The 17,659-nt window shown below is 32.7% G+C and overlaps 1 long non-coding RNA gene across 1 annotated transcript; it reads right to left on the bottom strand.

The window, feature by feature from the left end:
• Nucleotides 1–14,984: 14,984 nt before the first annotated feature.
• Nucleotides 14,985–17,295, bottom strand: LOC114371709. The gene is made up of 3 exons (XR_003658071.1): nucleotides 17,033–17,295; nucleotides 15,879–16,045; nucleotides 14,985–15,587 (listed from the first exon to the last, which is right to left on the bottom strand). It is a non-coding gene; the product is annotated as an uncharacterized LOC114371709 (long non-coding RNA).
• Between the last annotated feature and the right edge of the window lie 364 nt (nucleotides 17,296–17,659).

Here is a 17,659-nt window from a genome sequence, read left to right as displayed (position 1 = left end):
CAAATTGTATGAATGAAAAAAAATATGATTGATAGAAAAAATTCTATTAAAAATAACTAGTTAGATTTTTTAACAAAAATTAGTTATAAAAAAGCTAGTGGATATTTCAGAATATAAAATTATTTTTTAATAATAAAGTTTTTTATGTTTTCTTCTTTCTTAATACTAATAATGTTTTTATACTTTTAAATTTTATTTAACTTTAAATATCATACTTTTTTTATCAGCAATAATCATAATTTAAATATCATATAATAATAATAATAATAATAATAATAACAAATCTTACTAATTGTTATAAAAATTAAAAGATCTCTCTATATATGTAATTGGGCAAAAATTACGTAAAGTAAACAAAAAGTTAGAGATGTGATTACTAGTCCCAAAAACGCAATTTCAATTATGGGTCCTGAACATTATTACCAATTCTGTTGAAAATCCTGTGCCACCCAAATGCTATTGCATTTTGACACAAACCATGTTAACTTTGCTTTTCATTTCAATTTTCCATTTTAGACAAGCCTGCAACCAATACTGATAGTACTCTTTCATATACTTCGATTAACAACCATTTCAACAATTTGATTTTGTTACATTGCCAACGAGTGCAGATCGAAAAGGAAATTAGCAAATATGAGGGGGCACTACGCTATTTTCTGCCATCACAAATCGATTCATTGAAGGTTATATACAGTGGCTAATTAAAAAAAAAAAGTGTCTTAATTTATGTCAGAAAATATGCTAGCTGGGTATTCAACAGGGAAAATAAAATATCCTTTGTGTCTTTTGAGTTAACCGTACATTCACCGTCTCTGGAATGTGTTTGCAAACATACATGTAATTAAAAAAAAGTTTTAAATATATTTTAATTCTTATAATTTAACTTTTTTTTACTTTTAATATTTATAAAAATATACTTTTTTTCCTTACAAATTATGTTTATTTTATTTTTAATCTTTAAAATATTTTAGATAACACTTTAACTGGTGAAAAAAATTATCTAAAACATCAGGTAAAGATAATTTGCAAGATCTAAAAATAATTTTTTTTACTAAAGATATATTTAAATAAAAAATACCTAAAATAAGCACAAAACATGTGTTGGCCGGGAAGGAATACTTTTTACTCTGGAATGTATAATTTTTGTATAATATTCGTCAAAAAATAGTGTAATAATATTTTGCCACTTAATTGGCTTTGATTGTTCAAAAATAAGATGTAAAATGAGAAAGTAAAGTTGTATTCATTATTAATTTAAAACGATTCATGTTTATAATTTTCTTTAGTTTAAATGAAGAATAAATATAATTTTTTTTACATTCACTTTAATGGTCCATAAACTTTTTTTATACTTTTCTTTTCTTTTAGTCATTGATCTAAATTTTTGACATATTGAAGTTCCTAACCTTTTCTTCCTAACTACTTTTAACTTAAAGGATAGTGTTAACTTAATGGTGCATTGGACTATTAATGTCATTGTTATGTCAACAACTATATTATTAGAGTGGAGTGACTAAAAGTGGTGATCAAGGAAAATTTAAGAATTTTGACTTGTCAAAATTTAAATAAACGACTAAAAATAGAAATAAAAATGTTTAGGGAAAAAAACTAATAAACCCTTAATTATATTAGAGTTTAATGATGATCTACTCGCAGTACGTAATGATTTTATATTATTATTCAAATACAAATTATAATTAGTATAACTTTTAAGATAATTTTATAAAAGTTAACAAATTTATTATAAAATAATAATTTATGATTAAATGAATGTGTAAAATTATTGTATATTTTTTGTTCATATTATTAATTAATTTTAAAAAATTTCAATATTTTAATAAAATTAAAGAAGTATGAGACAACGCTCATTTAATCTACAATTCTCTAAAGATTAAACTAGTGAAATTTAAACCAATCCAATTCAACTCGAAAACATGTAGGCCCTTAGCCAACCTAGACAAAGTATTTTCTATATTTGTTTTAGTATTTTGATATAGGTCTTCTCGTATTAGGAAGGAAGACTCTTGATTTTCTTTATGTTCCGTTTATTATTTTATCATTTTGGGTTTAATATAATTTACATTTTCTCAACAAAAAAAAAGTATTCTCCACATTTGACTGCACTATGTGTAATTCTTTACCCTAATAGTTTATTAAAATAAAATTATAAGATATTTCCTTAAAGGCTAAAGCACGTTTTGAATTTAACTCATGTTGACCCCATGGCGCAAGTTTCTTTGTTGAAGTTTAAAGAGAATAATTTATTTAATGAGAAGATTCTTGTTTATTCTCTTCAAAATTTCCTTGGAAAAAAAAAGAGCAGATTTTGAATTTGATAGCCGATAGCTATGTTACCTATGTATGCGGTTGTGTGTTGAAATTTGATGGTGCAATATGGCGATGTAGCGTGAAAGTGGTAGTGGTAGCGTGGGAATCTCCGCTATTGCAGACACAAAATCTTCGTTGGAGTGCGTTTATTCTTCTTCCATTCCATGCCTGTTGGTGTTGGAACTTGATTCCTTATCTTCCTTGCTTCCACAAATCACAATGCCATGCTTGATTTTGCTTCTTGCCCTCTTGCTAATTTGTTCAAAACACCAAAGCTTTACCAGAGTACTTTGAATTGGGAAAAGCAAAAAAGTGACCCACCCGTGTCATGCATAAGTATGTGAAAATAAAAAAATTAAATAAATTATCAATGGGCATATATATTTAAGTTTTTTCTATCAATATATTGTTGGAATTGCACGTTCACCTCAACGTTCTTTTAATTAATTAATTTTATTATTTTTGAAAAAATTAGTTATTTTGAATCTGGTCCATTTTCCATCCACATTCATCCCATATCTTTGCAAAATATATTTGCAACCACCTTCAGTAACAAATCACGTAGTCATCATCTCACGTACTGATAACTTCTTATCTCACGTCTGATAACTTCCTATCTCACGTTCTGACAAGTTGAGAGAGCTCTGTGATGGACAGACTCTATAAGTAGGATGGGGTGCTCTCAGTTTTGTATCACCAAACTCACTTCTCTATCCAGAAAAAATACACCATCTATTCAGAGTGGGTAAGGGTCAAGAAGAACAAAACTGTCTTTGGTTCGTGTGTGAGCCGCTTCCCGTTCGATTTGCAATGGCTGGAGGTACGCTTGTAATTCCTTTTAATTTCCGCTGTTTGATCTAAATATGCTATTTAAATTTATTTGCATGTTTAGATAAGTGTATGTATATTTTTACATTTGGTATCAGAGCCTATTTGTACCTCTGTCTTGCTTATTGGGTCGTTTCTATGTGGAGTTTATTTTCTGAGTATATGGGTGTTATGTTTTAAGCCTCCTTAATTCAAAATAACATCAAAATTAGGAATGATGTGAGTTTTCTAATTTTTCTATGATTTAAAACGTATTTTTGGGTGTCTAAAATGCATATAATGTGTGGGTTTTTCGAAATTGAGGTAATAATATTTTTTTTTACCACTACTGGAGGTTGAAGACGAAGTCTTGTGGGTTTTGTTTACCTCATTGATGTGATGTGTATTACCTCATTGTTCTGGGTTTGAATCTTGTTGCTGCCTTTTGTTGTTTGTTTTCGTTTTAATTAATTAAAAGGAAGTATAAATGAAACGAAAACGCCTTATGCTAGTTTCGAACCCTCACCCTACAAGCATGAAAGGACTTCCTTTGCCGCTAAGCTATTGCAATTTAATTGTTTATTAACTGCAGTTCACGTGTATTTATAACTTCTGAAGGATAAATCATTTATGCACAAACTGTTTAAAAATTGTCTGTCTCTTAAGTTATGTTGAACATGCAATATTATGTTAAATACTGGTATGCATTGGATTTAATCCTTTAAAGTTTATTACATGTAATTTTTTATGATTCAATATTGAGCACATTTGCATTATTAAGTATGTTTATGCAAGGATTATTTTTGAATGTTAAGTGATTAATATAATTTTATTAAATTAGAGAATAGCCACAGCATCTTTAATTGAGTAAAATTATATACTAAATTTATAATCACATTAGAAATATTAATTGTGATTAATCATATGTAATGTGATGAAATCTACCCACAGGAATTTTGTTATATTTGTATGATTAATTAGGATAAAATATTAAATTATATTTCTTAATTTACCCACAGGAATTAAGGAAAAGAACATGATTTAATAGTTTTATCATAAAGTTGCATGATGAATCTAATTGAGTAGGACTTTAGCCCACAGGCAAGTTTTGTGTCACTATATTCATATATTGAGACATGATTTGCATTGGCAAAACATGACATTTGTTTAGTCTCAAATTTTCTTAATGAGCATGTGTGTTTGTTTGCAGTTTCACAATCTATGAATATTTCTTGTGACCTTCCCATTTTGAAAGGTGATAATTATAAGGTTTGGAAGGAAAGAGTTCTCCTTCATTTGGGCTAGATGGATATTGACTATGCTATAAGGAAGGATGAGCCACCGGCTATTACTGAAACTAGCGAACCTGATGCTGTTGATCTTTATGAAAAGTGGGAGAGATCTAATCGTCTCTCCGTTATGTTCATAAAAACCAACATATCCGCTAGTATCCGGGGTTCAGTTGACCAGTATGATAAGGTCAGAGATCTGTTGAAAGCCATTGATGAACAGTTTACAACCTCTGAGAAGTCACTTGCTAGCACACTCATTATGCAATTCTCTTCCATTAAGCTTACTGGAACGAGAGGTGTGCGTGAACATATCATGCGCTTAAGGGACATAGTGGCTCAGTTGAAAACCTTGGAAGTTACCATGTCTGAATCCTTCCTGGTACATTTCATTTTGTGCACCCTACCTCAACAGTATACACCCTTCAAAATCTCCTACAACACACATAAGGATAAATGGTCTATTAATGAATTGATGACCATGTGTGTTCAAGAAGAGGAGAGATTGATAATGGAAGAGGGTGAGAAGGTAAATTTGACTACTTCTAATTCTGGAAAGGATAGGAAGAAGTCTGTAGGCACCAATAAAGGAAAGATTCCGACTCAACCAACAATTAAAAAGGAGTCAAAGTGTTTCTTCTGTAAAAAGAAAGGACACATGAAGAAGGACTGCCCCAAATTTAAAAGTTGGTTTGAGAAGAAAGGTACACCATTTGCCTTTGTTTGTTATGAATCTAATATGATTAATGTGAATCATAATACATGGTGGATTGACTCTGGTTCTACAATCCATGTTTCTAATACCTTGCAGGGTATGGAAAGCCTAAGGAAGCCAGTGGGAAGTGAGCAGTGCATCTACTCAGGGAGTAGGATGAGCTCACATGTAGAGGCCATTGGAACGTGCGTCTTAGTCTTAAATAGTGGCTTTAAATTACATTTGGAGAAAGTTTTTTATGTTCCTAGTTTCTGTAAAAACTTAATTTCTGTTTCTAAACTTGCACCTTTGGGATTTTATTTTAATTTTACAGACTTTGGTTTTAATTTACTAAATAAATCTGAAATTATTGGTTGTGGTCAATTGGTTGATGGTCTTTATTCGATTGAATTGCAAAATGACGCTACTTCTATGCACGTTTCTGTTGGGTTAAAACGATGTATTGTGAATGAAGAATCCTCTATGTTGTGGCACCGGAGATTAGGACATATCTCTATTGAAAGAATCAAGCGATTAGTAAATGAAGGAGTACTTAGTACTTTGGATTTCGCTGATTTTGAGACTTGTGTAGATTGCATTAAGGGTAAGCAAACTAACAAGTCTAAAAAGGGTGCAAAGAGGAGTTCTAATTTATTAGAAATCATACATACAGACATATGTTGTCCAGACATGGATGCAAATAGTCCGAAATACTTCATAACCTTTATAGATGATTATTCACGATATATGTATCTCTACTTACTTCATTCTAAGAATGAAGCTTTAGATGCCTTTAAAGTTTTTAAGGCTGAAGTTGAGAAACAATGTGGAAAACAAATTAAGATCGTGAGATCAGATAGAGGTGGGGAGTACTATGGTAGATACACAGAGGATGGACAAGCACCAGGTTCATTTGCGAAATTTCTTCAAGAACATGGGATTGTTGCCCAATACACTATGCCTGGTTCTCCGGATCAGAATGGTGTGGCAGAACGAAGAAATCGAACCTTATTAGACATGGTGAGAAGCATGAGGAGTAATGTAAAGCTTCCTCAATTTTTGTGGATTGATGCTCTTAAGACGGCTGCGTATATATTAAACCGAGTTCCAACCAAGGCTGTCTCAAAGACACCTTTTGAATTATTCAAGGGTTGGAAACCAAGTTTGCGACATATACGCGTTTGGGGATGCCCGTCTGAAGTAAGAATCTATAATCCACAAGAGAAGAAACTAGACCCTAAGACTATTACTGGGTATTTCATTGGATATGCCGAAAGGTCTAAAGGGTATAGGTTCTATTGTCCATCCCACAACACTAGGATTGTGGAATCAAGGAATGCAAAGTTTCTTGAAAATGACTTGATCAGTGAGAGTGATCAATTTCAGAACATTTCTTCTGAAAGGGATCACTGTGAAGCTGAACCTTCTGGGACAAGTAATAGGTTGGTAGTCATTCCCACCCCTCAAGTTAAAATGGGTGTTAGACAACCAGTGATTGAAGTTCCACAAGCTGTTGAAAGTGATCATGTAGATCGAGTTGTTTGTGAGGAACAACATGATGATATTGAACAAACTGGTGAAGAACCAGTTGAACAAGTTCCTCAGCAAGATGACCAAACAACATTAAGAAGATCTACTAGAATAAAAAAGACAGCAATTCCTAGTGATTATGTAGTGTACCTACAAGAATCAGACTACAACATTGGAGCCGAAAATGATCCTGAGACGTTTTCACAAGCCATGAGTTCTAAGGAATCAAATTTGTGGTATAATGCTATGAGGGATGAGATGGATTCTATGGCATCTAACCAAGTTTGGGATCTCGTTGAGTTTCCTGTTGGTGTAAAAGCCATCGGATGTAGATGGGTCTTCAAAACAAAGAAAGACTCAGAAGGCAACATTGAGAGACATAAGGCAAGACTTGTTGCTAAAGGATTCACTCAAAGAGAAGGAATCGATTACAGAGAGACCTTTTCCCCTGTATCTAAGAAAGACTCTCTTCGAGTAATTCTGGCATTAGTAGCTCATTTTGATCTTGAGCTGCATCAAATGGATGTGAAAACGACGTTCCTGAATGGTGATCTAGAAGAAGAGGTTTACATGAAACAACCTAAGGGATTCTTATCTAGTGTTGGTGAGCACTTAGTCTGCAAGCTTAATAAGTCCATCTATGGATTGAAACAAGCCTCCTGCCAATGGTATTTAAAATTTCATGAGGTCATTTCTTCATTTAGCTTTGAAGAGAATGTCATGGATCACTGTATATACCAGAAGGTCAGTGGGAGTAAGATTTGTTTCCTTGTATTATACGTAGATGACATTCTGCTTGCGACTAATGATAAGGGTATGCTATATGAGGTGAAACAATTTCTCTCAAAGAACTTTGATATGAAGGATATGGGAGAGGCATCTTATGTCATAGGCATAAAGATCCATAGAGAAAGATCTCGAGGCACTTTAGGCTTGTCTCAAGAAACCTATATCAACAAAGTTTTAGAGAGATTTAATATGAAAGATTGTTCACCAAGTGTAGCTCCCATTGTGAAGGGTGACAAACTTGCTTTGAGTCAATGCCCCAAAAATGATTTTGAGTGGGAACACATGAAAAATATTCCATATGCTTCAGCAGTCGGAAGCCTTATGTATGCTCAGGTTTGCACTAGACCTGATATTGCATTCGCTGTTGGAGTTTTGGGAAGATATCAAAGTAATCCAGGTATTGACCACTGGAAAGCTGCAAAGAAAGTGATAAGATATCTTCAAGGAACAAAAGATTACATGCTCATGTACAGACAAACTGATTGTCTGGAAGTGATTGGCTACTCCGACTCAGACTTTGCTGGTTGCGTTGATTCACGAAGATCAACATCTGGTTATATTTTTATGTTAGCCAGTGGAGCTGTATCTTGGAGAAGTGCCAAACAAACCTTGACTGCTACTTCCACTATGGAGGCTGAGTTCATTTCTTGTTTTGAGGCTACCTCGCATGGTGTATGGTTGAAGAGTTTCATATCTGGCCTTAGAGTTGGGGACTCTATTTCTAGGCCATTAAAGTTGTATTGTGACAACTTTGTTGCGGTGTTTATGGCTAAAAATAACAAAAGTGGAAGTCGAAGTAAGCACATCGACATCAAGTACTTAGCCATAAGAGAACGTGTTAAAGAAAAGAAAGTGGTCATTGAACACGTCAACACTGAGTTAATGATTGCTGATCCTTTAACTAAAGGCATGCCACCAAAGAATTTTAAGGATCATGTAGTACGAATGAGACTTGGTTCCATGATGTAATTTCATTGTACGTACATTTGTTATTTTCAATGAAACTCTTATTCAGTTAGATATTTTCTCATATCGTTTTGTGCACATATTTATTTATTTCGAGAAAAATCATTCGGTTTAGATATAGAATAAACATATGGTTTATTCATTAAGTTGAGAGCTAGTGTTGAGAGACTTGATATATTGTGGCACATGGAAGATACTACTCATCATCAGAGGACCTATCGCCATGACTCATATATTATGTTTCTTGTTACGGTTGATGTTGGGTTAAATGGACCAAGTGGGAGAATGTTGGAAGTGCACGTTCACCTCCACGTTCTTTTAATTAATTAATTTTATTATTTTTGAAAAAATTAGTTATTTTGAATCTGGTCCATTTTCCATCCACATTCATCCCATATCTTTGCAAAATATATTTGCAACCACCTTCAGTAACAAATCACGTACCCATCATCTCACGTACTGATAACTTCTTATCTCACGTCTGATAACTTCCTATCTCACGTTCTGATAACAAGTTGAGAGAGCTCTGTGATGGACAGACTCTATAAATAGGATGAGGTGCTCTCAGTTTTGTATCACCAAACCCACTTCTCTATTCAGAAAAAATACACCATCTATTCAGAGTGAGTAAGGGTCAAGAAGAACAAAACTGTCTTTCAGGTTCGTGTGTGAGCCGCTTCCCGTTCGATTTGTAATGGCTGGAGGTACGCTTGTAATTCCTTTTAATTTCCGCTGTTTGATCTAAATATGCTATTTAAATTTATTTGCATGTTTAGATCAGTGTATGTATATTTTTACATATATATATTTTAGTTTAATATGCAGTACAACAATATACATCAAATTAATTTCATTTTGTAGAGAAATGGTAAGTAGAATAAGCTAGAGTGGACACGAGTCTGGATTAATCAGAGGATCCGATCAATATGAACCAAACTAAAGAAAAACATTATTGGTCTGTTCGTTAGAATCATCGGTTTAGTTTGAATGTTAAAACTACGCACATGATGATATTAGTCTGGGTATTGGATTTTAGCATGTAAAACTCAAACCAACTCGAACCCGTATTATTTTAAATTTTATTTTATTTTGTTTAATTTTATATTTTTAAAATTTTATGTTGTGCAATTTTATAATTAAATACTTTTCATATTATTTATGATTTTTCTTTCATTTGGATTGTCATTTAAAAAAACTGATTTCACTCAAACAGATTAGTATTAATTTGGAGATAAAAAAATATTAATTTATTTATATATAAATATTCTCTAAATCTAAACTAATTGGGCCCGTTGTTACTCCTGAGTAGGATGGAGAAAAGACTGGCTGTCAAATTATGCGATCAATAGCTCAAAACTATATAGGCAGTTCACATGAATTAACTGGTGACTATTTTAGGACAAAGAGATAAATCAATTAAACTATAGGACGTGATTTATCTTCCTTTATGATTCCAATATAGCAACACACACTTATACGCCTACTAGGCTACTAATACAAATTAGGTTCTCTATATATACACGTGTGTGTGATAGAAATCTTACTTCCTTATCCACGATCCCATTCATTAGAGCATAAAGAACCTCACTTCCCACAAGCTGCTTCACCCACTTGTTTTCTTTTTTACCATCAAATTGGCTGAGTGGTGCAGGGTCCAATCCCAATTACCGCCAGTTAATCATGCAATAGGTTAAATCATCATAGCACATTAGAGAACAATAATAATCAAGTCAACCAAAAGAAAAAACAAAAACAACAATAATTTGAACGTGCTTTCCATTTTCAATTCCTTTCTAAACCACTACATATTACACTGATGGTATTCTTGAAGTTTTACTGGATTGATTTAACATGATCAAATTTTAATGTGTTACCGTTTTATAATTGGGTGCATATAAATCTCATATGTTGGCCTGTATTTTAAACAATAATTTATCTGCGATGACCGATTATAAATTATTTAATTCTCTTAGCACAGTTTCAATGATAAATTCATTATAGCTTCCTTTGTACCCATTCAATCTTATCAACTTTTTTCTTCTTTTTTTCACCATTTTTTTTCTTTTTTGCTGAGTACCTATCGACTTCAATAATGTGAGATGAGATATCTTCTGTTTTTTTTTTCTACTTTTGGGGCCATACAGTCATAACATGTACTGCTGCTTTTAATTAGTCTGGATCTTGGGATGGACAGCTCTTGAAATTTTGACCCAATACAAGCCCAAACTGAAAACATCAGGTAAGAAGCAAATTCTGTTGTGGGTCTCTCTAATGTAAAGTTGGAGAGCTTGTGTAGTAACACTGTCTAATTCAATGTTTTTATAAAAAGAAATTACATTTTTATTCTTTTTTTTTCATTTTTTCTATAAGGGAAGAGAGATAAGAAGAGAATAAAAAGAAATGTAAAATAAAATAAATGATGTCATGAAGACTGAAAAGAAATAAAAAAAAATTGACCTGTAAATATTATAATTCCATTATAGATTTATAAGTGAAATATCATTTTCTAAAACAAACAATTACAAGGATGGCATGCACAAAATTACAAAATGATATTAATTTATTAGATCCAACTGTCATCATTCTTCATTTTTTCTCTTTCTATTACATTATATCACATTTCTATCTACAATTTTCTTCATCTTTATCTCTTTTAAGTGTCTTTAGAGTTTGGGTGTTTGCCCGTCATTTTTTTATGTGTTCTAGTCTAGACCAGTGTATACAAAACAAAACAAGGTTGATGAAAATTATAACAAAAACATTATTCTAAGCATTGCAATACTAGAAACCTAAAACAATTCGAAGAAATAAGTGTTGATATCACGATGATGAGTTGATGACAAGGATGAATTAGTGTTCAAATGGTGCATACTGCATATGTGAGTCACTCAAGTGACCGGCAATTGAAGGTTTCTATAGGAAGCATTTATTTATTTATGCATAATATTTTATTTTTCAATTTTTAAAATAAGATTTAGTAAATAAGTTGATTTCCTATATTTTAGGCGTAAGGCAGTTTTAATGGATTAGCCTAGAAAAATAAGTTGTTTTTATCTTTAAGAAGCAAGTTACTTTTAATATTCTGTTTTGCTAATATTTTGTTATCTAATTAGTTTATCTTTTGCTATTTATTGTATCGCTGTTGAGAACAATTTGAATTAGAATAGAATAATTTTATTTCCTCTGCATACGCATTGTCTCTCTTCTTTCCTCTGTTTTTTTATAATTTCCTCCACAAAACCAACAATTGGTATCGAGAGCCTTATTCTTACAGGACCTCTACCATGGAAAGTGAAGCAAGTTTTTCCCACATAACTCTTCCAATCTTTGATGGAGAGAATTATGATCTTTGGAAAGTGAAAATGCAATCCTACATGGAGTCTTTGGATTTATGGGATGTTGTGGAAGAGGATTATGAAATATATCCGCTGCCTGAAAATCCCACCATGGCCCAAATTAAAAATCACAAGGAAAGAAAGATGAAGAAGGCAAAGGCGAGGTCATGTTTGTTCACTGGTGTTTCACAAATGATATTCATCAGAATCATGACTCTTAAATCATCCAAAGTAATTTGGGATTATCTGAAAGAGGAATACGCTGGAGATGATAGAATACGAAGCATGCAAGTGCTAAATTTAAGGAGGAAATTTGAGCTTCAAAGGATGAAAGAGTCAGAGACAATCAAAGAATACTCAAACAAATTGTTGGGTATTGCCAACAAGATAAAGTTGTTGGGAAGTGATTTTGCTGATTCAAGAATTGTAGAGAAAATTTTGGTAACGGTGCCGGAGAGGTATGAAGCATCTATAGCTTCATTGGAGAACACAAAGGATCTGTCGAAAATCACATTGGCAGAAGTGCTACATGCCCTGCAAGCTCAAGAGCAGCGAAGGTTGATGAGGCAAGATCGTGTTGTCGAAGGTGCTTTGCCAGCCAAACATCATGAAGTTGATGAAAGCAAAAATGATTTTTTCAAGAAGAATCAACCAGCAAGCAGCGAAAATAGTGCAAACAACCAAAACAAAGATAAGGATAAAAAGAAAAATTATCCACCTTGTCATCATTGTGGCAAAAAAGGTCATGCACCTTTCAGATGTTGGAGGAGACCAGATGCAAAATGTAACAAGTGCAACCAGATAGGACATGAAGCGGTGATCTGCCCCAACAAAAATCACCATGATGAGGGAGCTCAGATTGCTAATCAAGAAGAGGAGGACCAACTGTTTGTGGCCACATGCTTCTTGAGTAGTGAATCAAGTGAAAGTTGGTTGATTGATAGTGGTTATATAAACCACATGACATATGATAAGACTTTATTCAAAGATTTGAAGCCAACTAATGTCTCAAAGGTCAGAATTGGGAATGGTGGCTATATTCCTGTAAAAGGAAAAGGAACTATTGCAATTTCAACGTGTTCAGGTATCAAATTAATATCAGATGTTCTTTATGTACCTAACATTGACCAAAATTTGCTAAGCGTAGGTCAGTTGATTAAAAAGGGATTTAAAGTGTCATTTGAACATCAACATTGCTTTATCTATGACAATTTTGGCCGAGAAGTTCTAAGGGTTAAAATGAAAGGTAAAAGCTTCTCATTTGATCCAGCAGAGGAGAAGCATACAACCTATTTCACTCAAGTCACACACACGGAATTCAAGCACAAGAGACTTTATCATTGTCATCTTGAAAGAATGCTAAACATGAAAAAAAGGAAATATGCAAAAGAAAATTTGAAGAAGTTTCAAATGGAGGAATGCAAATTTGCTAGCACACTAATGAATCAAAAGGAGAAGTTCAGAAAAGAAGAAAGCGTTGATAACATTGATGAAGGATATTATGAGAGCTTGATTGGATGTCTAATGTATCTCACTACAACAAGGCCAAACATTCTATTTTATCAAAAGAATAAAATTGGAATTTTTGTTGATAATCAAGTAGTCATTGCTATTGTAAACAATCTTGTGTGTCATGGGAAGACTAAACATTTCAACATCAAAGTTTATTATTTGATAAAGATGCAACAAAGTGGAGAAGTGAACTTGATTTACTACAAGTCTAAAGATCAACTGGCTGACATGTTTACAAAATCACTACCTATCAACAAACTTGAACTCAAAGAATTGGAGTTTGCAGTTCCAAAAGCAAGGAGGAGTGTTGAAGATTTACTTTTGTAACTGCATAATATTTTATTTTTCAGTTTTTAAAATAGGATTTAGTAAATAAGTTGATTTCCTATATTTTAGGAATAAGACAGTTTTAATGGATTAGCCTAGTCAAATAAGTGGTTCTTATCTTTAAGGAGCAAGTTAGTTTTAATATTCTGTTTTGCTAATATCTTGTTATCTAATTAGTTTATCTTTTGTTATTTATTGTATCGCTGCTGAGAACAATTTGAATTAGAATAGAATAATTTTATTTTCTCCGCATACGCATTGTCTCTCTTCTTTCCTCTGTTTTTTATAATTTCCTCCACAAAACCAACATTTATTTTTGCCTGTAACCCCTCAAAATGTTTTTTTGGTTTCAGTTCGTTTCGTCATTTCTACCGCACATTTTCTCCATTCGTGTTCATCGTTTAAGCGTTTTGAGATTAAATCACGTAGAATTTTTAAGAGAGTCCAAATAGAATGAAAGGGTAATACTGGATTTGACAAATGTTATAACTGGCCAATGCTACATATATTATATATGACAAAGCTCGAACTTAAATGCGTCCAAATAGAAGGTCTTAGCTTTGAACTGGATGGATCAAACCAATATTTAAATTGAGACTTTCTTAATACTTGAAACTCCCACTTAAATCTGAGCCCAATAGAAATGGTAGTGTGTAGATCCACTAACTAGTATGTGGTGACTAAGGACAAATCGAAATTGGTATTGCCATTATCATTGCGTGCTAAAGTGAAAAAGAAATGCATGTGTGATAGATCAAACATGCCTTACCCACTTTTGACAGAGTGCTATAGCATCCCCACTTCCTGCTTATATTTTAGATTTGGATATTAAAAATATTCACCATCAGCTTAGCTATCACGTAGAGTCTAGACTTCATGGTTCTGTATGAAAATGTCTAGGCACTCAATTTTACTCTAGTTACTAAAATGTTCATAATTGATACTAACTCGCGTAATTTGAGCTTTCCATGAATTTTATTGGTCTGGATTATCAGACAGTATTAAATCAAGTAGGCCAGATATGGATTTTCATTTCAAGTTTTAAAACTGCATAATTTACACAACGCTCACAAAAACCATTGAATTAAGCTTATATTTGGAATGTTAATGGTCCTATGCTATGGTTCTCTTCAACAAGTGTGACCAGTAGAAATAGTCCATATTAGACTGATGCCCTTTTAAGAACTCTTAATTGTTACAAGAGACAGATTTGGGTACATGCCTGCATATTGTTTTCATCTTAGTCATCACGTGGATATAAAAACTGACATGCCTGCATATTGAAGGACATACGGAATATTTTACACTTACACCTTTCATACGCTTTTATAGTGACACACCATGAGATTTCACTGTCAATGCAGTATGCAACAACAAAACTGTGTAAAAGAAGATATCTTCTTTTCAAGGCACTAATTAATATGGAAGTACTCAGCAAGCAATATGCAGAAAACTTATAAGGCCACTCATATGGTTGTTTGTTGGGCTTGAGGAGTTCAATATATATAATCAACATGACTCTTGTTGATTATTATATTGTTACAAGACTCTTCACAGTCTGAAGCTTAACATCTATAGATATTTATTGTTGGATGCCAAACTACTAGAAGATACTGTTCTATGACATTGAATGATGGATATTGTATTTAGGCAACAATATGTAACATAGCTATTGTATTTAGGTAATAGTATATGTCCAACTATTGTATTTAGCTTAACATTGAATGATGGATATTGCATTTAGTAAATATTGTATGACTATTGTTTCTTTCTTCTTAGTATTGTAATCTTTCTTAGAAGATAAACAGATAGTGTTTCTAAAAACAATTGTTTGATAAATCATTCTCACGCGTTATGAACATACTTGGGTAGATATAGTGCTCTGTTTTATTCTTTTCAGAACCTAGTAGCTCTCAAAACTAACATAAAACTTCTTCGACTAGCAAATAGTGGTGTGATATTTAGAGTGGCTTATATGTCAAAGATTGCCATCCATATTAGTTGCTGTGCCTGAAAAGTAAAACAGAAGAAAAAAACTCAGTACAAAATAGCATGCCAATCATCTAATTGCAAGATTAGAGTAAAAGAAGAACGAGCTTTTAAGTTTTATTCTTGGACAACTAACAGAACCATTTGTCTAGATACAAAATTCAGAACATAATCAATTAGCTCATTATAAATTTACCCCATGAACTAATTTCTTAATGCTGATTTTCTTTTTTACTGCATTACTGCAGAATTTTAAAAAGAAGCAATCACTAGTTATAAATAAAAAAACCTCGCATTCAGTTAAAAGCATACTTATGCAGATGGTGATCCTTATTCTTTCTAGCACCTAGTAGCTCCCAAAACTAACATCAAACTCCTTTTCCTGAAGTGACATGATAATTTGGACTTCAAATATTCAGCTGATCAGTACTTTGCCTTCCAAACCTATTTCGTGATCTTTCTCAGCTTATATCCCCACTCTGCAATTTTCAAATTTTCCAAAACAAATTTCAAGGATCAAAGAGTAAATTTTCCAGCAACCTGCATTACTAAGTCAAGGTAATAAATCTCAGTTGTTTATTCATTCATCAATAGAAGCTACGGTTAAACTACTGTGATTTACTCATGCACCATTCATTAGCTTACTCACGGTAGAGGCTGCCTGATTTCACACAAATAATCATTAGTGTTTGTTTATTTAACTGTTAAGAGCTTAATTCTCGTATTAAAAAAGTACATGTTTAAATAAAAATTATGGTTAATATCAATTTTAACATATGTCCAAAACAGTTTAAGATTAGTTTTTAAAACTTGATTTTAATCAATTAAAAGTAATTTGGCCATTAGAATGATTTGGATTTTGGTAAAAAAAAAAAAGGGTGGAACAATTCATTCCTATCTTGAGAGGGAAAAGGCAAAGATCCACAAAGAAGCCACTATCATTTCTACGTACCTTCCATAAGGCCCCCCTACCAACAAAAGCTTCCCTGGATAGCAGTCTCAGACAAAGACAAAAAAAGCTTTAAAAACGCCAAATTAAGTCCCAAAGATGGAGAAGTGGGGACTGGGGACAAATGAATGCAACCAGGGTGCATGTAGGCATGCTCTAGTATATATGGTGCTGTTCACATTAATTTCATATAGTTCTGAAATGCTTTTGGTTTTATTTTATTTATTTATCTATCTAGTCTTGAAATTAAAAGGCTTAGTTCAATTTGACACTACTAGATATAGAGTTCAGGTGGCAGTGCTTTCATGGGTTGCAGCTGGCTAGAAAGGACAAGCCACAATAAATTAACGTCTGAACCCTTCTTTTGTAGATACTGATCATTTAGGAGCTGGATTCCTGTAGTCGACGGACTTACGCATTCACACAGTCAGATAATTAAAACTGTTTGATGAAGATCCAATGATTCACAAATTGTTTTAGTAAATTTAACTTAAAAAAACACCTTTAAAATACTAACCGTCTAATCAGATGGTCCACATTCATGACTGCGTGAATGCCTAGACTTGGGTAATCTATTTCCATCATTTTAAGGCCACAAAGAACAGCCATGAAAATGTGGACAGCACCACTTTAATTTGCTCCCTTACCCACAATAGTCAAACCCCTTTTGCTTCTCATTTCACCATTGTATGCTCTTTTGGAGATTGGAGGGAGGGTATAGTAATTAAAACCTTTGAGGAGCCAAATATAATAGTAAAACTAAGATCCAGTGACAAAGTGTCACCTTCTCCAGTAATTATGGTCCACAAAATCTTAGTTCTTCCAACTTCTTGTTATTTATGCCTGGGCAATCGTCCACGCATGCATGAGCTTCACTTTTAATATTATTCTCTAATAATATCATGAGGCTGAAACTTCATTCTCGCGCGCCTTCTAGTCATTCTTTATATCTTTTCTTTTGTCAATATCTATTTTGTTTTTTATTTCTTATATATAAAATCCACTACTACTACTAATGTTGAGATTTCTCATTAGTAGTCATCGGTTTATATTCTTAGATGAGACATATCATATCCTTTGACTTATAAAAATGTCATTAAAAATGTAGTATTATTTAACCAGCATATCTAACAATTAGCAAATT

Source organism: Glycine soja, chromosome 2, assembly GCF_004193775.1.
Source record: "Glycine soja cultivar W05 chromosome 2, ASM419377v2, whole genome shotgun sequence".
Classification (NCBI taxonomy): Eukaryota; Viridiplantae; Streptophyta; class Magnoliopsida; order Fabales; family Fabaceae; genus Glycine; species Glycine soja.
The sequence above is the reverse complement of the archived record's forward strand: the minus strand, read 5'-3'. Positions and strand labels throughout refer to the sequence as shown.